At 39.4% G+C, this 22,187-nt stretch overlaps 1 protein-coding gene across 2 annotated transcripts in view; it reads left to right on the top strand.

Moving 5' to 3' along the window:
* The first annotated feature begins 247 nt into the window (after window positions 1-247).
* Window positions 248-22,187, top strand: part of ELMOD1 (ELMO domain containing 1) — an 89,370-nt gene continuing 67,430 nt past the window's right edge. For both annotated transcript variants that reach the window (XM_005900483.3, XM_070383218.1), the window contains exon 1: window positions 248-515. The gene's annotated coding sequence lies outside the window, so the exon portion shown is untranslated. The remainder of the gene's footprint in view (window positions 516-22,187) is intronic.

Below are 22,187 nucleotides of genomic sequence, written 5' to 3'. Positions count from 1 at the left end.
CTGAACAATTCTCCGAGAAGGGAGCAAGGAATACATCTTGCCTTCTTATTCCAGGATTCTTTAGGAGCCCCATAGACAAGTCTCCTGAGGTTCACCATCTTCCAGCCTGTACTCCTTGCTTTCTGCCCAAGCAGCCAGGTCTGCAGATTTAACCCTTCCCCTCCAGACGCCCGCGCTCCCTCCTCCGCGACTGGGCATGCTCAGTGGCTTCCCGGGTTGTGCTTCCAGGGAAACCTCCGCACGCCCTACCCGGGGCTGCTCTCGGTTGCCTGCTCGCAGTCCGCCGCCTGGGGCCCATCCCAGCTTGCTCAGCTCCTAGCGACCCAAATTCCGGCCCTGCCCCCGCCCCGCTCGCGTCCGCAGCTAGTGCGGCAGCCCTGGTCCAGGCTCCGCGCTGGGACCGACCTCGTCCAGCGCCGGGCGGAGCGCGCAGCCGGAGCGCTTGGGAGAGCAGAGATGGAGACCCGACTGCCGCACGCCGGGACCTGCTGAGCTTTTGCGGCCGCCGAGTTCACGTGAGTAGCGGCGTCCTGGGGCGACCCACCGGGAGCGGAGAGGAGAGGCGCGAATGCCCTTGAAGAGGAACGAGGTGGCGGCGAGGACGCGAGGCATCGCGCGAGCCGTGCAGCGTGTGGGGCGCAGCAGGAATGCTGCGGGTGTGGGAGGAGGGTGTTGCAATGAAAAGTGCATACTACCTCGGTGCAGGGGCTTCGTGGTCATTGAGGACCGTCATCTGTCCCCTCATCTTGCCACCCCAAATTAGCACCCGGGGGATGCAGGTAGGCAGGAGAAGCTGTTTACATCTTGGCTGGGGCGCTAATCACCTATTGACCGAACGCCGAAAGCTTTTGAGGAGGCATGGTTGGCAGAGACCAAAATAGGAGCGGAGACAAGGGCGGCCGGGCAGGGCGAGTGGCCCGTCGGGGTCTCGGGACCCCCTGCCCCACGGCCTGAGGCCACAGGGGCAGTGCAGGACTTCGGGTTGGCGGGCCGCAGAGCTGGAGGGTCATCAGCGCCCGGAACCCGGGGACCTGTCTTAGGAGCTGACGCTCGGTGCCTCCTACTACCAGGAAACCCCTCACTTACGAGAACATCTCTTTCCTAGGCAGGTAGAATTGAACAGGCGACTGGGGAGCGACGGCTGACAGAGCTATTAAAAGCAAAACAGTTAAGTGTGGTGATGAGCTGTGCGATTGTGAGTGCCTTTCGCCGCCCCCCGCCCCTCAAGTGTGGGTGCTTCTATTCACCGTGTTTCCTCCCCACCTGTAAGTGGCGAGTCCGGTAACACACCTTATAAATATTTCAGGAACGACCTCGTAGGCTCGGTTGCTTCAGATCAAGTTTAATGAATATGTTTGTCAGCCTTTATGCTCCGCACAGGCAGGTAGAAGCCCCGTGCCTCAGTTTGCCAGATCTCATCCCTTTCCTATACCAAATAGGAAAAAGATACTGCCAGCCCCACGGTGAGCTTTAGATTGGTACCGTAAATTTGAGTCTGTCGTTCGGAGAGACCAGTCTTGGGCAGATATCCAAGCGTTGTTCTGCATCTCTGCAGTGTGCGTGTTGAGCCTGGAGCTTGACAAACCAGAGCTTCCAATATGGTGGAAAGCAGGTAATATGCTTATGTTGGAATAAACGTCTTAATTCATTATCATCTTAAGACACCAAGTAGTTACACAGAATTAGTCATTCTCTCCCTAGAAGTTGAATCTGAGATCTAGTTGAAATTTTAAGAAAGGCAAAATTTGTATTCCTCTACAACTGGGAGACATTTCTCTCTCCTGAATTCTTCCGTGGGAATAAGAAATGAAGGTCTTTTCCATAATCACTGTCAAGAATAAGGAAACAACACAGTAATGTAGAAAACTTTCAGGATTGGAAGAAGCTGTAGGGCATCTTTCCTCACACTTTGGGTTATAACTTCCACTGTAACACACACACCATTAATGCGCTACAGTGGTACTCCTTTGCTGAAGAAACCTGCTTTTTCCTCCCTTAGTGAGACTCTTAGTATGTCTCTAAACAACTTGTGAGGAATTCCTCTGTTGACCAAGATTTCAAGCCTCTAAGATTTACATTATGCTGAAAGAGACAAGTCTCTTCTCTTGTAAGACCATGCACATTGAAGCTAAACAATTCAGTGTACAGATATTTCTCATTTAGAGAAGACTTTTCTAGCAAAGCCCCACTGCAGTTACATCACAGGCTCCACCTCCGCTTCCCAGGCTACTTCTCCCCAGCCTGTTAGTGAGGACAGTATGTCTCACTGTGCTTGATGAAGAAAAGGAATCCCCGAATGAAAGACATATATTTCTCATATTGTGTTTTCAAACTTAAAATTTCAAAAAATTTTTCATTATTAATACATAAATGCAAGGACTTAATTCAGAAATAGTATTGATAATGACTCTGAATATCAGCTTTCCAAGAAATCTGGGGCAACATTACAGTATTCTCTGTGCTGAAATTATTGATAGACGGTATTAGAAGGGAATTCTATGAAATTAACAAAATAAGTAAAAATTTTCTATAAGAAACAGCATTTCCTAAAGTATGTTACTGACTTGCTCAGAAAGTAACCCAGTATCATTAACAGACATAAAATATGGCCAGTTGAGAAGTTTGCAGAGCTCAGATACAAGCCTCCAGGTGCTCTAAAGAAGCATTCTTTGAGTCCTGTGAGAATTTTTAAAGAGTCACTGGTAAAGCTGTCAGATTTGGCAAATAAAAATATAAGCTACTCATGAGTTAAATTTGAATTTCAGATAAACAATGAATAATTGTTTTTAGTACAAGTATATCCCATGCACAATTTGAGGTATACTAAAAATTGTTTTATTTGTTGTTCATCTGAAATTCAGTTTTGACTGAGCTGCCTGTATTTTATCTGGCAACTCTATAGTCACTGGAAATATTTCGGTCCTCTTTTTGGGGTCATTGTGTTTTGAAAATTGAAAGTGGAGCAGAAATCATATGCTTTTCTACAGACAATCTGGGACAAGTCCAGTTCTGGTTCAAGCTATTGAAAATAACTCATGCTTAAAAGTGAGATGCATACGCATTCGGATTCACCTTGTTGTACAGCAGAAACTAACACAACATTGTAAAGCAGTTATATTCCAATTAAAAAAAATTTTTAAATACTTTTAAAAAGTGAATCGTTCAACACATCTCTGCTTGCTAGATTTAGTGAGAGGTGCCAAAAGATACAAAGATGAGTAAGGGAAGTGGGGGTAGAGGAAGAGCTCTGTATCATAAGATATGAGACTTCCAGGGTCCACTCGAGGAGCCTGGGAAAGCCACTGAATTCTGCTTAGCGGCTCTAGTCAAAAATGATGAGCAGTTTTGACAGGTCTGACCTTGAATGAGAGAGATCTTACCCTGGGAGGTAAGGAATAAAGAAATTCATGCCTTTATACCTAATGGAGTGGAGCTAGAAGTTGACGGCCTCAGTCAGAGGACAAAGAAGCCTGCTGAGAATGAGGAAAATGAAAAGGGAATGCTAAAGGACATTACATAGTTGGTGATGGGAATGGAAAAGGGAGCTGAAAAGGGACAAGTCCAAGGATTGGTAAACGGTACTTGGGTGAATGCATCTCACTGCATTAAAAAAATAGTTTGTTTGCCTTTTGACTAATACTTAAAGGGCTTCTTTACAGTTCTGCTACCTTCCTGGTTTCCTCAGGTGAAAAAAATCATCATCAAACAAATCTGGTATATAGCATTTTAAAGTTTTGTTATTTTTATGTAAAAGATGATATTTAAATTTGATATTTGTGATGCTGATCAATATTTGGTTGCTTTTGCCCAAATTCCTGAAATAAGATAAGCAGATGTTTTGGCTTTAGCAAGTCTGTTGCTTCAAATAGGAAAAGATACTAAATTGCAATCATTTTCTGATTTAGTCCAGCTATCTTTAAGGAAGCAGATTCTGATAATGGAAAAAAAATGTAGATTTTACAGAAATAGAACTATATGAAAATGGCCATATGCTTATAGTACTAGAAAATACCTACTCAGAATATTTCAAATGTAATTAATTCCAAAAACACACCACTTATATTTATGTCTTTGAAGACCCAGTGGGTACTTTCACTATTGATCATTATAGGAATTTTCCAGGGAAGTTGAAGATCAAACCACTATGGTCCAAATAGAGAACAGAAAATCTCCTTTTTCTGAAGGTTCCTGTTTGCCAGTCTCAAGCAAATGATGGTAGAGTGCCATCCTAGATTTCATGTCTGTTAACAGATATAGTTATCTCTAGGGACCATCTTCAGAAAAGCTTCATATAATTGAATATCCATACAGTGCTGTGCTATGCTTGGTAGTTCAGTCGTGTCCAACTATTTGGGACCCCATGGACTGCAGCCTGCCAGGCTCCTCTGTCCATGGGGATTCTCCAGGCAAAAATGCTGGAGTGGGTTGCCATGCCCTCCTCCAGGGGATCTTCCCAAGCCAGGGATTGAACCCAGGTCTCCCGCATTACAAGCAGATTCTTTACCGTCTGAGCCACCGGGCCCAAGAATACTAGAGTGGATAGCCTACCCCTTCCTTCAGGGGATCTTCCTGACCCAGGAATCGAACCGGGTCTCCTGCATTGCAGGCGGATTCTTTACTAGCTGAGCTACCAGGGAAGCCCTGAGTATCCGTATGTATGGTTAAATTTCTACTTTATATTACAGTAAATAAGCATATAAAATATAAACTTTAAATTACAGTAAGTTTTTTAAATCACAAAATTACTCTATGTTAAAATGCATAGTGAAGCAGTTAATTCAGGTTTTTCCTTATCAAATGATTATTCCTTAAAAATAAAACAGAAAACACTCTGTTTCAAGTATTTATATTGTTCTTCTTTGTAGTGTCTGGCAAACATATCCTGCCTTATAATTCTGATAGTACATGAGAAAAAGAGTGATCAAAGACATCTTGAAGTTGCCAAAATCTCAAAGCAATTAGACTACAGTTTCTATTTTCAGCAGGGTTTCACTTATTAAAGTGATATGACTTATTAAAGAAAGCCTTACTTCAGTGATCTCTAAAGACAGCTTATGCGAACTGTCACCCAGAAAGAGCTTTAACTGAAATTGTGTGCTCAGTTCACATTCTAAGTCTTCAGTAAATAGTCTGAATTTAGAGACTCTGAAGACAGTTTGTTTTTGCATCCCAGGAACTTTTAGCCCTCCAGTTCATTTATGCTGACCATGAGCAAGTCTTATTTAACATCAGTTTCTGTGCTGAAAAATGAAAGATATACACATTTCAAAAGAGAATATTGTGTCAACTCCAATCATCTTTGTCTATAAAATAAACATTAACTGTGTTCTAAGGGATAAATAACTTCAATCTCAATGTAATTAGACAATTTCTATATTGTCTGTGTACAATCTGTAATGTTTTTGATGCCACCAGAATAATTCAGAATTTGCTATGTTTGATCTTTTGCTTTTTTTAAATATAAATCAGATGATTGTGGTAAATGTTTAAGGAGAGCTCATTGCTGCTGCTGCTGCTAAGTCGCTTCAGTAGTGTTCGACTCTATGCTACCACATAGACGGCAGCCCACCAGGCTCCCTCGTCCCTGGGATTCTCCGGGCAAGAACACTGGAGTGGGTTGCCATTTCCTTCTCCAATGCATGAAAGTGAAAAGTGAAAGTGAAGTTGCTCAGTCATGTCCGACTCTTAGCGACCTCATGGACTACAGCCTACCAGGCTCCTCCGTCCATGGGATTTTCCAGGCAAGAGTACTGGAGTGGGTTGCCATTGTCTTCTCCAAGGAGAGCTCATTAAGCCCCCTTAAAATCAGTTTCAAACAAGCTAATGACTACAGATTCAAAAGTCTACATAACTTTTAAATGTAGTTTCTATTTTAATTATTGGGATTGGGACTTTGTTAATTAGAACGTGTGGTATAAGGTCTTATTTCAGCTGATATAACTCTCAGTCCTTTTTCCCTTGTATAAGTAAAGCTACCATATGTTTAGAAGCTTTCATTCATGATGAAACTAATAACTTATTTATACCACGGCTGCTTTTTGGTTTAGCAAATGTCATCAATGATAACATAAACTCTGTTCCCTATTGTTTTTTTTTTTACATTACAGTTTGGCATTATAAATATTTTAAGTGTGAATCAGTCTCTGGCATGAATTAACTATACAAATATATTTCTTCCTTTTGCTTCAGAAGAAGAATCAAGATGCTGTACCCTTCAGTATTTGAAAGCCAAATTTTCTGAAGATTCTATATTCTGGTAGAACAGTTATATTTTAATTTCAAATTTTCTTTGGTCTTAGAATCCATTTAAATTAGCAAAAATCTTAAAAAAGTTGTTTTTAATTGAGAAGTTTTATCATATATTCTTTAAAATGGTAAACATTTATCAAAGCTATTTTAATTAATATATATTATGCACATCATTAATCATAACAATTGTAAATATATATTTACCCTTCATAGGACAACCTAAATACATAACTTAAAACTTTGAAAGCTTACATTAAAATATCTGGCATAGAAATTTGGTTTTCATATTCTGTCTCATGTATGATCTGTATGTAGCCCAATATGTGAACTAGTACATGAAAATCAAGACATAAAACAGAAAGATTGGATTATAGTTTTTGATGTTTTGTATCAAGTATTTCTTCTATTATTCCTTTAAATTGTAGATAACATAGAATATTTAAAATAGAGCCAGACTCATCAAATTTTTACATCTGTACCAACCTTCTGGAATACATCTGTCAACTAGACTCTTGAGTAATCTTTGTAGATGAAATGAAAAAATGAGATCTGGGATGAGATCTAATAGCTGGATTCATCAGCTGGAACCAAAGAATGTTTCTAAGTGTGAAAGCTACATAGAAGCTTGTTTCTGTTGGCTTGCTTCAGATCTCTTCCCTTGACCCTTACATTTCTACAGTTTTAGGGCTTCCCAGATGGCTCAATGGTGAAGAACTCCCCTACCAATGTAGGAGATGCTGGAAAGACGTAGGCTGGATCCCTAGGTTAGGAAGATCCTCTGGAGGAGGAATTGGCAATGCACTCCAGTATTCTTGCTGGGAAAATCCCATGGACAGAGGAGCCTGGCAGGCTACAGTCCAGAGGGTTGCCAAGAGTCAGACGCAACTGAGTAATTGAGCACATACACACAGAGATAGACTATACATATATCAGGTTTGTTGATAATGCAAAGCTCCAAGAACTAGTGAATTTGAATGACAATCAGGGTTACACTTAATATCCCTTAGCCCAGAGCAAGAGCTGAAACTAAAATTATGTGCAGAAAGAATTGGTTTCATTTAGTTTCTAAGATTAGTTGCTAAGGTCAGGGAGTAGAAGTCCTTCTTAACAATAGTTTGAGTTGTAAAAGTTAGTTCACTTGAGTATTAACCAACAGTACAGAAGAAATTAATGCTTTCTTTGGTTGCATATTAGAGTCCATAGAGTCCATTAGAGTCCAATAGAGTCCATATTAAAAAGATCAAAAACAGACACTATTAACTCACTGTACTGAAAGTGATGCATTTTGGGCCATCTATCAGGAAATGTAGTAAGGGAATGCCTGACTCTTGTGAGCCTGGGTAGGATGTTGGCTCATATGACCTTAAAAGCACCTCCTAAATCTGATTATGCATTTTACATTGAGTTCTTAGGCATTTACTATGAACCTGCCAACATCTAATTAACTTAGTAACATTTATGTAGCACATAACTATTGTACATCCTTTCCTTGATTAATAATGAATATCCTCATTCTTTTCTACTTAAAGATTATTCCTTAGATAATTAACCAATCATCACTTAAATGCTTCTACTTTGTGACCACCAGTGGGTTCACCTAGTTAAGATCAGACTTGGAATTCTTAGATAAAATAATATGTTCTTTGAATAGCCACAGAGTAGCCACAAAGGATCATGTTCAGGTTCTAAAATAAAATGGCACAAAGTAGACAAAGATGAAAGGCAGACATGTATTCACTCAGTGTATTCTAGTGTACTCTGTCTGCAGTGTGTTTTGGCTTTCAAAGGTATTTGTTTATATAGAGTGGACACCCATCTTTACTCTTGAACACTGCTGTCTGAACCCCTTTCCTGTGTTGAGGGGGCTGTCTCACATTATGAGACAGAGGCCACTTCTCACTATAGCAGCTAAAAGTGCCAGATGCTTTTTCTCCCAGGCATCCTTGCGTGAGATAAGACGTGGACTCATCAGAGACATGGACCCAGAGTCTGCCCCAGAAGCACATATTTTTTTGGCAATACTCTTGATCAGTCCTAGGGAGAGGTCAGTGGAGCCAGCTATTGATTCTGGACCTGATAATGGAAGTAAAGGTGTCTTTATTAGACTGGCTCTATGTTGTCATTTTAAACATTATTTTTGTCTACGTTTCACTGGACACGACTGAAGTGACTTAGCAGCAGCAGCAGCAGCATCAACCTCTAAACCCAGTTCTCCAGCCCTCCTGGAGATTCTGTAGATTACCTTCAAATTCATTTTCTGCTTAAATAGGCAGAGCTAGTTTCCATTCCTTGTCATAATAAGAAACCCTGACTGGTATGAGGCAAACAAGTCCATGCTTACACTGGCATCTTAGTCAGTCACTGGTGCCTACTGAGTACAAAGTACTATCAAAGGCTCAAGAGGAAACATTTATTCATTTTCTGAGTATTTCTTTAACAAGACACCTTGCTTGGCATTTGGTAGGAGAGGCAAGCAAAACTGGTATTTTCAAATTAGTGGTATGAGGACAAGTAGGAGAAGGTAGGGATGCCACTGTCAAACTTTGATAAAGGCAGATATTCTTTGAATTTCTGACTCTCAAGATTGATTTAGTGTAGGGATGAAAGGTTGGGGTGAGAAAGAATGCTTTGGGGGAAAAATATATGTGTCATCAAAGCTAAGAGTCAAATTGTTTTCTTCATCTTAACATTTATGAAATTAGAACACATTAGAAAAATTAGAAAACAAGTGTGTCATGTTTTAATTGCCACCTTTTTCTCCTCAACCCATCTAACATATTTCACCAAGTCTAAGATGTCATTGAATATATACTACTACATTTTTACCATTAAGAAAAAAGGCTCTGTAAGTAATTACTAAAAAATGATGATACGTAACAGCATAGTGGGGGCTTTAGAGTAGATTTAAAGAGAACTTAAGATAATTAGGTCAGTCATGGAAATGTTGTGAGTTAAACACCAAATTCTGTTTCGTTGTTCTAGTAGTCTCCCAAAGCTGTTGAAGAATAGTAGTAGATTTATGTTATGAACAAATTCAGGTACTAATCATTTTAACTTTATTTGACTTTAAAATGTGCCTGTATACTTACAGGGATTCTCAGTTTGTGGATGGCACATTTATTTTTGACGACTTTTCTATTTGTACAGAAGTCAACAGAATAACATAATGGATCCTAGTATTCAACAATTATCAATTCATGATAAATGCTGTTCGATTTTTAGCCCCTACTCTCTATCCACCCAATTTTATTTTGAAGCAAATCTCAGACATCATACCATACCATTTGTAATATTTCAGTGTATATCTCTAAAACACATACTCAAAATATTGTTTTTCTGCTTTCCTAGAAATAAAATTTATAGTTTGTAGCACCTTTTTAAATAAACAAATTGTGTGTTTATTTTAATTAGGTTTTAAGCTACCTTTTGGGGGAGGTTTTTAAAAAGAAAACCATCTGAAGAATACTTCAGTGTCCACTGATTTATTTGTAAGACATTTATATGATGCTAGTAGGTCATATTATAATCCTGCAGTAATATATATCTTGATTTCCCACTCTGCAACTTCGTTTTGAATATGTTCTCTAGTTGAAGATGTGTTTAAAGAATATACTGCTGTTCTTGCCATTTCCAAAGCAATCTTCAGAAATGTCACATCTATTCTGTTATTATTTTTGGCCCCAAGAGGAGGATTCCTAGTTATTATATCAAATGACTTGAACTGTGTCAACATTTGTCAGCTCAAACTCTTCCACTTTCCCATTAAATATTTTCAATACATTTTAATTTGTGTCAAATTGAACAAACAACCTACAGCGTGTGGTCTGGTGGCATACTATTCTAAAGTAACTTGGGCTTTTTGAATCTATCTACTTGATGTAAGCAACTGACTAGTTCCTTGAACCTTAGTTTCTTCTTTTTTGTTTTTTTAAAGTGTGGGTTCACAGAGTTTAAGGCCATTGGACTTCAGGAGGCTGGAAACACCACCCTATGTATGTCACCTTTAAAAAAAAAAGTTTTTGTATTTAATCAAAGTAATATATATATCATTTAAAACGTCATATAATTATACAGCGTTATAATGTAAAATAGACCTGTTGCCCAGTCCTTTTCCATTCCACATGTGTTTCTCAGGTATACTCACTTTAATTATTTTAGCTTATTCTTCTGGTGTATTCCACCTTACTTTTAAATAATACGCTAATATTGTTATTTCTCAATATTTAAAAATATGATATCTACTGATTTTCTACTATAGAAGTGAAGATTTAACTTTCATACCTAACATCTTTCCCTTATATGCATTCTTTTCTCTTTCCTCACTTCTCCCATTATCTCTGTTTTCACCTAAGAGAGTTTCACATGTATCTTGCTTTGGATGGTTTTCTGAAGGGTAAATCTGAGGACTAGTGATCTGTCTGCCACTGTTCTGGGAGCTGAATGGGAGAAGAAGGCTGGATAAATCTCACATTTATCATGTAGACTTTTGTTTAACTTCCTAGTATTCAGTATAGAGCTCAGCCTCATTTCTTGTTTCTAGAAGTTCAGAACCTATTTAACTCATCCCCTTCAAAAGTTAATCTCACCTCTTCTGATGGAATGGAGAAGGGTTATGCCTCTTCTCTTTAGGTAGGGAGGAGATCTAGGCCCTAACTTGTCCTTATGAAAACTTTCAATCAAGTTGTGTTGATTCATTCTGCATTCCCATTTTTAGAGGAGTTTGGCATCCCTAACTCCTGAACATGACTGAGATTCTGTGCTCTGAATTGTATTGCCTTTGGGTTTACTTCCCTCACTGTAGGTTTAGTCAGATAGGTGAAGTAAATTTCCATTTGCTTATCTTTCAGCTTCCAGATTCTGCTGACATCTCATGTGCACTCCTGTTGCCCTTAGCCTTATGGATTTATGCTTTTTGATTTATTTACGTTAGTTGAATTCAGTTCAGTCGCTCAGTTGTGTCCGACTCCTTGAGACGCCATGGACTGCAACACACAATGCTTCCCTGTCCATCATCAACTTGGGAAGCTTACTCAAACTCATGTCCATTGAGTCAGTGATGCCATCCAACCCTCTCATCCTCTGTTGTCCCCTTCTCCTGCCTTCTGTCTTTCCCAGCATCAGGATCTTTTCCAGTGAGTCAGTTCTTTGCATCAGGTGCCCAAAGTATTGGAGTTTCAGCTTCAGCATCAGTCCTTCCAATGAATATTCAGGACTGATGTCCTTTAGGACTGACTGGTTTGACCTCCTTGCAGTCCAAGGGACTCTCAAGAGTCTTCTCCAGCACCACAGTTCAAAAACATCAATTCTTCAGTGCTCAGCTTGCTTTATAGTCCAACTCTCACATCCATACATAACCACTGGAAAAACCATAGCTTTGACTAGACGGACCTTTGTTGGCAAAGTAATGTCTCTGCTTTTTAATATGCTGTCTAGGTTGGTGTTAGTTGGATTATGTGTTGGATTACATGTGTTTTATTTGTTGTGTTTAGACGGAAGTCTATAAACATATTTAGATGACAAAAATACACAGAAGAACTATATAAAAAGATCTTAATGACCCAGATAACCACGATGGTGTGATCACTCACCTGGAGCCAGACATCCTGGAATGCGAAGTCAAGTGGGCCTTAGGAAGCATCACTACAAACAAAACTAGTAGAGGTGATGGAATTCCAGCTGAGCTATTTCAAATCCTAAAAGATGATGCTGTGAAAGTGCTGCACTCAATATGCCAGCAAATTTGGAAAAGTCAGCAGTGGCCACAGGACTGGAAAAGGTCAATTTTCATTCCAATCACAAAGAAAGGCACTGCCAAAGAATGTTCAAACTACCACACTTCTGCTGGGTGATAGAGAAAGCAAGAGAATTCCAGAAAAACATCTACTTCTGCTTTATTGTTTACACCAAAGCCTTTAACTGTGTGGATCACAACAAACTGGAAAATTCTTCAAAAGATGGGACTACCAGATGACCTTACCTGCCTCCTGAGAAATCTGTATGCAGGTCAAGAAGCAACAGTTAGAACTCGACATGGAACAACAGACTGATTCCAGATTGGCAAAGGAGTACGTCAGGGCTATATAACACTCTGCTTATTTAACTTCTATGCAAAGTACATCATTTGAAATGCCAGGCTGGATGAAGCTCAAGCTGGAGTCAAGATTGCTGGGAGAAATATCAATAACTTCAGACATACAGTTGACACCACCCTAGTGGCAGAAAGCAAAGAGGAACTAGAGTCTCTTGATGAAAGTGAAAGAAGAGACTGAAAAAGCTCAGAGCTTCTATATTGACTTCAGAAAAGGCAGTGTGGGCAAAGACTGTTTTACTTATTTTGAGTCTCTAGTGAATGTAATGAGTGCATAATGATATTTATTGACTAGAATTAAGAACTGAGGTCTCTTCCTACCAATTGTCTGTCTGTCCTTGGATAAATCATTTATTGAATTTGTTTGAGGCCACACAAGGTCACTTAGGAAAGGTATAGCAGAAGAATAGGAACATTGGGGAACACCTATACTTAAAGGGCAGGCAGAGGAAGAGTGTGAGATAGACAGAAAATCAGGAGAACATGGAAACATGGAAGCCAAAAGCAGACCTTTCAAGAAGTAACATCACATTAAACCATATCAAACAAAGATAAGAAAATAGAGCTTGGATTAGGCCATGCTCTGCCTTCAACCAAACATTTATATACTCACTTAGTCTATGTATAGATAAATGTTTATCATTCCTGAGATGTTTATGATCAGAGTGATCTTTGTAGTATAAGGAAGTAGTCTTGAACCCTGTGTATAGGTGAGAATGTGAATGGAATGACTATGATGACTATGATAGGGGAAGGGAACCAGAGCTCAGAGAGACTATGCAGTATAGAGTTGGGAGGCTAAGAAGGACGTGAGTTAGTCATATGTGATCACCCTATAACATATTATAGACTTAACCTGATTTACCTGGAGAAGGAAATGGCAACCCACTTCAAGTATTCTTGCCTAGAGAATCCCATGGACAGAAGAGCCTTGTGAGCTACAGTCCATGGGGTCTCAAAGAGTCAGACATGACTTAGCAACTAAACAACAACCTGGTTTAAACTGAATAAAAATGTTTGAGTCAGAGAATATGTTTTATGTTTCATCATACTGCAAATGGTGATTGCAGCCATGAAATTAAAAGACGCTTACTCCTTGGAAGGAAAGTTATGACCAACCTAGACAGCTTATTCAAAAGCAGAGACTACTTTGTCAACAAAGGTCCGTCTAGTCAAGGCTATGGTTTTTCCCAGTAGTCATGTATGGATGTGAGAGTTGGACTATAAAGAAAGCTGAGCGCCGAAGAATTGATGCTTCTGAACTGTGGTATTGGAGGAGACTCTTGAGAGTCCCTTGGACTGCAAGAAGATCCAACCAGTCCATCCTAAAGGAGATCAGTCCTGGGTGTTCATTGGAAGGATTGATGTTAAAGCTGAAACTCCAATACTTTGGCCACCTGATGTGAAGAGCTGACTCATTTGAAAAGACCCTGGTGCTGGGAAAGATTGAGGGCAGGAGGAGAAGGGGACGACAGAGGATGAGATGGTTGAATGGCATCACCGACTTGATGGACATGGGTTTGGGTGGACTCCGGGAGTTGGTAATGGACAGGGAGGCCTGGTGTGCTGTGGTTCATGGGGTTGCAAAGAGTTGAACATGACTGAGCAACTGAACTGAACTGAAGCTTCATCAAGTTAAAGTCAGCAGGCTGGTGTATAAAATACTTGAGAAGTCTATCAAGGCTACTATTTTGCTAGAGTGCCATGCAAACAAAAAGTAAATTCAAATTTTCCCTGAGGTTAGGCCATGGCCAGCCACTTCAGAAATACTGTTTTGGCTACAAAGGAGTAGATTAACTCAGCACCACTTATGGAAAAACAATTCAAAGGACATTTCTCACCAGTAGTGTCTCAGATTATCGTACATTGCATACCAATTATGATTTGTTCCTGTCTTTTATGTAATTTTCTAGTTAACAGTAATTAATATATTAACAGGTGTGCCTCTTTAAAACAAAGCTAGATTTAAAAAATAAAGTAATTCTTTTTGCTTTCTATAGAAAACATTTAGAGAAGTTATTTAATGAGCACCCAGTGAGCAGGGACTTAAATACCATTTGCAAAATGCTTTCTTCTACCATCCAAAGCCGTTTTTGGTGTTTCCTCTTTCGGGGCAGATAATTAGAATTAATTGCTATTTTTGTTTCCTGTTTGGAGAACAAATAATTAGGACTAATTGCTATCTTCCTTCCCATCACTTGTCCTACACAACCAGCAAGTCAGTTTGATTCTACCTTTGAATTATTTTTTACTTCTGTTTGCTTCTCTTTATCACAATCTTTGGTGTGCCAGTTCAGGTCACAACCTGCCAGAATTTATCTAAACAGTCTCTTAAGTGATTCTTGATAAAATGAGCTTTTACTGTAGGGGAGGATATAATAAGAATGGTAAGACAGTAATAATAATACTAGAAATAAGTAGCAACTCATTGATTGCATATTACATTTAACTATGCTAGGCTTTGGTTGATTCACTTCTTAGAGCAGTCCTTCTAAATGTACTTGTGATTTCTCTCCCCATCTAACTGAACCCCAGAGGGATTAAGCAACTTGTCTAAAGCCATTTGGCTATTGGTGAAACTCAGACATGAATTCTGTCTCCAGAACTTGTGCTCTTAACCAGCATGCATATTCTCTGTCATATTTGACAAATTTCCCTTAAATAGTAAGGATCCTTTGTAGTATTAAACTAAGTTGCCCTACCCAGAAAGGGCTTCCCCTGTGGCTCAGTGGTAAAGAATCCACCTGCAGTTCAGCAGCCGCAGGAGATTCAGGTTCGATCCTTGGAGGAGGGCATGGCAACCCACTCCAGTATTCTTGCCGGGAAGGTCATTGGACAGAGGAACCTGGTGGATTACAGTCCACTGGGTCACAAAGAGTAGGACACAACTGAAGCAACACAATTTAGCACACATGCACATGTTACCCAGAACAGTACTGGCACACAAATATTCAAGAAGTTTTTGTTTTGTTTTAATGGAAAGACTGAGGAACCACTATGTACAGGTCATGAAGCTGAAGTATTATGATACTTCATTTATCCCACATCATTATGAATGAGTTTATTTTTTTAGGTAAACCAGTTTTCTAGCTAACTGAAATTAAACCATTAAGTATAATTTTTAGAAATTTTTATAAAAATCTTTCTGAAATGTACTCCATTACTTTATTGCCTTATGACAATCCTAATTTAATATTATCCTGATGGCAAAAAGTATTGTTAGGAACAACAAATGTTGCATATGCTGTTTATTTATCATTTCCTCTGGGCTGTAGTTTAAATTACCATTTATATGCTGAGGAAACCCAAATCTTTGTATACAACTAAGATTTCTCTCCTGACTTTCAGAAACATGTATATCTACAATCCCTCTTGAGCCTGAAGATTCAAAATGAACCTAAGATCCCCAGATACAACCAGACCCCCAAATCTGCATTTCCAAAATTCCATGTCTTACTGGAAAATTCCACTGTCTACCTAGTTGCTAGCCATAAACGTGGGCATAATGTTTGACTCTTCCTTTTCCTTCACTAACCACCCTCAATCAGTCAGTTAACAAAAGTCCTATTGATTTTACCTTCTAAATATCTCTCAGATCCGTCACAATTTGTCTCTATCTTTTGCCTTATCCTGCCATTATTATATTTGCCTAGATGATTGTAACAACCTTAAAAATGATGCACCTACTTATATTTCACCACAATCTAATTTATTCTCCATACTACAGTGAGATTACATTTTTAAGACTACAACTCTGATCATGGCACATCCCAGTCTATAACTTTCAGTAGTTCTTCACTGCTCATGGGATAAGTTTCAGAGGTCTTTAATATCACATAAAGCTTTCAATGACCTGATCCTTTCTTGACCATCCATATTTTGCCATCTCAGTTTTTACCTGTTCTTCTCATTGAGCACTACACTAGGTCATATTGAATGTTTTCCCCTCCATACGTTGTGTATAATATATTCTTGCTTCTAGGATTTTGCATGTGCTATTTGGGGGAACCCCCAAACCCTACATCTAAGGTAAGCATCTCTTACATTCACTGTCCCAGCACCCATTTTCACTTGTAATATTGTGGTTAAGTACCTATTTGTTTTTGTATTGATACACCAGCTTCTCTTCTCTCTTCCTTAAGACTGTTGGGTCTGGAAGATGGAATTCATAACCTCTTGTTCACCCTGTATCCTTAGTGCCTAACTGTGTTTAGAGCATAGTAGGCACTAACATACTAATAATTTTTTAAAATGGCTTTAGATTCACAGAAGCATTACAAAGATACTATAGAGTTTCCTTATACTAGTGCCCAGCTTCCTCTATTGTTAATTGTGTGTGTGTGTAGGAATGTGTGCTCAGTTGTGTCCAACTCTTTGTGACCCCATGGACTGTAGCCTGCCACACTCCTTTGCCCATGGAATTTTCCAGGCAAGAATACCAGAGCAGGTTGCCATTTCCTTCTCCAGAGGATCTTCCTGACCCAGGGATCTAACCCACATCTCTTGCGTCTCCTTCATTGGCAGGCAGATTCTTTACCAGATGAGCCATTACTCAGCCACAAAAAGAAACAAAACAGGGCCATTTGTAGTGAGGTGAGTGGACCTAGAGTCTGTCATACAGAGTAAAGTAAGTCAGAAAAAGAAAAACAAATATCATATAATATCATATATTAACATATATGTGTGAAATCTAGGAAAAAAGGGTACAGATGAACCTATTTGCAAGGGAGGAATAGAGACGCAGATGTAGAGAATGGACATGTGGAAATGGGAGGGTGGAACAAATTGGGAGCAGTGTGTGACATACACACACTGTCATGTGTGAACAGATAGCTGGGGGAAGCTGCTGTATAGCACAGGGAGCTCAGTTTGGTGCTTAGTGATGACCAGAGGGGTGGGATGGGGGGTGGGAGGAAGGCTCAAGGTGGAGGGGATATATGTATACACATAGCCAATTCACTTTGTTGTATAAAACAAAGAAACTAAAACAACATTGTGAAGCAATTATACTCTAATTTTTTAAAATCTTATATTAATATGCTACATTTGTCACAACTAATGGACGGATACTGATCCCTGTTAACGAAAATCTCTGCTTATTCAGATTTCCCTAGTTTTAACTTAATGTCCTTTTTCTGTCCTAGGATCTGATCCTTGATACCACATTGTATTTAATAATCGTAACTCCATAGGCATCTCTTGACTGGGACAGCTCCTCAGACTTTCCTTGTTTTTGATCTTGAGAGTTTTGAGCAATACTGGTTATTTTCTGGTATAGCCCTCATTAAGTACTTGTCTGATGTTTTTATCATGATTAATCTGGGTTTAAAGGAGAAAAACCACAGAGGTAAATTGCTGTTATTTTTCTTTTTTTAAAGGATTTAATTGCCGCCCCTCCAAATCTGAAATATACTGATGCTCCAAGAAAGTGAAAAGTTTTGTCAGTTTGGCCAAAGATAAACATCACTGGTTAACAACTTTCATATATTCACAAACCTCATCTTCAATACTATGACATACTTTCTGACAATCACACTGCCTCGATTTTATATCTTTGTAGTTTCCTATTCACCCACTCCAGTACTCTTGCCTGGAAAATCCCATGGACAGAGGAGCCTGATAGGCTACAGTCCATGGGGTCGCAAAGAGTCGGACACGACTGAGCGACTTTACTTTACATTATTCACCCAGCATCCCAAACACTGAGTCCCACATTCAGACACATCAAGGCCTTCCTAAGCCCAAAAACCCTATTCCAAACACATATTCTAAGTAACTAGCCAAAGCTCTGTCCATAGCTCACAGATCTCAGCTGTTCACCCCCCACAACTTCTGCTTCCTAATTCCACAGGGTATTGACCACAAGTCCATGGAGAAAGTCTTACGTCATGTATACTTTTGTCTGAACCTGGACATCTAGAAGCTGGACCAAAACTCTTAGGATTCCTTGGAGGTGGCCAGGCAAGGTCAGTACGTCAGTGTGGACTGGGCAGACCAGCACCTGAGAGAAGAGATGACCATCTCCCTTGTCCGTCCAGCAAATTTTCAGTTTTGGGCTGCATTTCTTAAAGTGCCATTTCATTACGTTATATCAAGGGTATATACTGTCAACATGAATTATCACTGTAATATTAATCTTTATCATCCGCCCAAGTTAATATTTGTCAGCTTTCTCAACTGTAAAGTTACTTACTTCTCCCCTTTCATTATTGTACCCAGGAAGTCACTACAGACATACCTCAGAGATTTTGTGGGCCTGTTTCTAAACCAATGCCATTAACTGAATTGTAAGAATTTTTTGGTTTGCCAGTGCATATACACATTATGTTTAAACTATACCATAGTCTATTAAATGTGCAACGACATTATGTCTAAAAAATGTACATGCCTTAATTAATAATATAACGTATTTATTGCTAAAAATGCTGGCCAACATTTGAGCCTTCTGTAAGTCATAATCTTTTTTCTGGTGGACTGTCTTACCTTGATGTTGATGGCTGCCAACTGATCATGGTGGTGGTTACTGAAGATTGGAGTGACTGTATCAATTTCTTAAGACAGCAGCAAAGTTTGGTGAATCAATTGACTCTCTCATGAACAATTTCTGTGTAGTGTTTGATGGCATTTTACCCACAGAAGAACTTCTTTCAAAATTGAAGTCAATCTCTCAAACTCTGCTTCTGCTTTATCAACTAAGTTTATGTAATAATCTAAATCCATTGTTGTCATTTCAATAATCTTCACAGCATTTTCACCCAGAGTTGATTGCTTCTCAAGAAACCACTTTCTTTGCAACTTCTCATCTGCTCAAGTTTTATGAGATTGCAGCAATTCAGTCATAGCCTCAGACTCTGCTTCTAATTCTAGTTCTCTTACTGTTCCTACCATATTTGCAGTTACTTCCTCCACTGAAGTCCTCAGCCCCTCAAAGTCATCCATGAAAGTTGGAATCAAATTCTTCCAAAATCCTGTTCATCATGAATGTTCTTAGTAACATCTGGAATGGTGAATCCTTTCCAAAATGTTTTCATTTGACTTTGCCCAGATCCATTAGAGGAATCACCATCTATGGCAGCTATAGTGTTACTAACATATTTCTTAGATAGTAAGAATTAAAATTTGGAATGACTCCTTGACCCATGGCCTACAGGATGGATTTTGTGTTAGCAAACATAAGAACAGTATAGATTTCATTGTATATCTCCATCAGTGCTCGTGGGTGACCAGGTGTATTAAGTAGTAATATATTTAAAGGAATCCTTTTTTTCTAGCAAAATTTCCCAACGGTGGGCTTAAAAGAGTCAGTAAACCATGTTGTAAGGAGATGTGCTATCATCCAGGCTTTGTTGTCCCACTTATAGAGCACAGGAAGAGTAGATCTAGCCTAATTCTTAAGGGCCCTAGGATTTTCTGAATAAGTGAGCGTTAACTTTAAGTTCACCAACTGCATTGGCCCTTAACAAGACAGTCAGCCTGTCTTTTGAAACTTTGAAGTCAGGCAATAACTTCTTTTCATTTCTGAAAGTCTTTGATGGCATTTCCAATAGAAGACTGTTCTGTCTACATTGAAAAACTGCTTCATGAAGCCACATTCATGAGTTATCTTAAGCTTCATACTTTTTAAAAGACACAAAAGTACAAAGAATAGTATACAGCCCCATCACTCAGAATGAACACATTTACCATTGATTTTGCTTTTTAATAAATAAAATATTTTAAAAATTGGAGGCCTTTATTTCACTCTCCAGTCCTAAAACCCTCCCTCTTCTCAGAAGCAACCACAATCTTAAGTTGACACATAAAATTTTTTTCATGCATAAAATATTTTACAGAAATTGCTGTGTATTAAAATACTGGCAAAACTCCCAACAAACAAAAGTCTAGCCACCAGGTGGCTTCAAAAGTGAGTTCTACCAGACATTTGGAGAAGACTTAATACCTATCCTTCTTAAACTACTCCAAAAAATTGCAGAGGAAGAAATTCTTCTGAATTCATTTGATTAACTCACCATGATACCAAAACCAGACAAAGATATCACACAAAAGGAAAATTAAAACCAGTATCACTGATCAACATAGTTGCAAAAAACTCAAGAAAATATTAGCAAATCGAATCCAACAATACACTAAAAGGATCATTTACCATACTCAAGTGGGATTTATCTCAGGGATGCAAGTAGCCATAAATCAATCAATGTGATATACCGTATTAACAAATTGAAGAATAAAAATCATACTATTGAGAGGGGCAAGAGACAAGATGGTGGAATAGAAGAACTTGAGTTTACCTCCCCTCATGAAAAAAACCAGAATCACAGCTAACTGCTGAACGACCATGAACAAAAGACTCAAACCTACTCCAAAAGATATTCTACGCCAAAAGACAAAGAAGCCACAATAAGATGATAGGAGGAGCACTTTTATGATATAATCAGATCCCATACCTGCCAGGTGAATGACCCACAAACTAGAAAATAATTGTATTTCAGAGGTTCTCCATAGGAGTGAGAGTTCTGAATCCCAACCTCAGGGTCTGGCATTGGGAGGAGGAGCTGCCAAAACATCTGGAATTGAAGGCCAGTGGGACTTGAGTGCAGGAGCTACGCAGGACTGGGGGAAACAGAGACTGTATTCTTGGAGGATGCACACAAGGTTTCATGTGCACTGGGACCCAGAGCAAAGCAGTGACTCCACAGGAGCCTGGGCCAGGCCTACCTGCAGGTCTTGGAGGGTCTCCTGGGAGGTAGGAAATGTCTGTGGCTCACTGTAAGGACACTGGTGGGGGCCCCAGAGAATATTCATTGGCGTGAGCGCTCCTGAAGGACACCATTTTGGCAACAAGACTGGCCCCACACAACAGCATGCGGGCTCCAGTGCTGGGACACCTCAAGCCAAACAACCACCAGGATGGTTAAAAATACCTAAAGTCATCCTGAGCCTACTGCCACCTCTAAATGCACCCCTTGATGTGGCCCTGTCCACCACAGGAACAAGAACCAGCTCCACCCACCAGAGGACAGGCCAGTCCCTCCCACCAGGAAGCCTGCACAACCTTCTAGACCAGCAACACTCACCAGGGGGCAGACACCACAAAACAGAAAAGAACTACAGTCCTACAATCTGAGGAATAGAGACCACAAACACAGAAAGGTAGACAATAAGAAATGGCAGGGAAATACGTTCCAGATGAAGGAACAAAATACAACCCTGAAAGAACAACCAAGTGAGGTAGAGATATGCAAACTACCTGAAAAAGAATTCAGAGTAATGATGGTAAAGATCATCCAAGATCTTGGAAAAAGAATGGAGACACAGACTGAAAGGATACAGGGAATGTTTAATAAAGAGCTAGAAGCTTTAAAGAACAAACATAAATGAACAATATAAATTCAACACCCATTTATAATAAAGTGGACATAGAGGGAACATATCTCATCATAATAATGTCATATATGACAGACCCACAGCTAACATCATACTCAACAGTGAAAAACTGAAAGATATTTCCTCTAAGATCAGGAACACGACAAGGATGTCCACTCTCACCACTTCTATGCAACATAGTTTTGGAATTCTGAGCCGTGGCAATCAAAGAAGAAAAAGAAAAAGGAATCCAAACTGGAAAAGAAGAAGCAAAAGTGTCACTCTTTGCAGATGACAAAGTACTATACATAGAAAATCCTGAAGATGCTACCAGAAAATTCCTAGAGCTCATCAACAAATTCAGTAAATTTGGAGGATACAAAATTACTACACAGAAATCTGTTGCATTTCTGTACACTAACAACAAAAGATGAGAAGAACAATTAAGCAAGCATCCTGCTTACTATCATATCAGAAAAAATAAAAT

Source organism: Bos mutus, chromosome 15 (assembly GCF_027580195.1).
Source record: "Bos mutus isolate GX-2022 chromosome 15, NWIPB_WYAK_1.1, whole genome shotgun sequence".
NCBI classification, from domain to species: domain Eukaryota; kingdom Metazoa; phylum Chordata; class Mammalia; order Artiodactyla; family Bovidae; genus Bos; species Bos mutus.
Note: the sequence above shows the minus strand (reverse complement) of the source record. Positions and strands in the feature narration are given on the sequence as shown.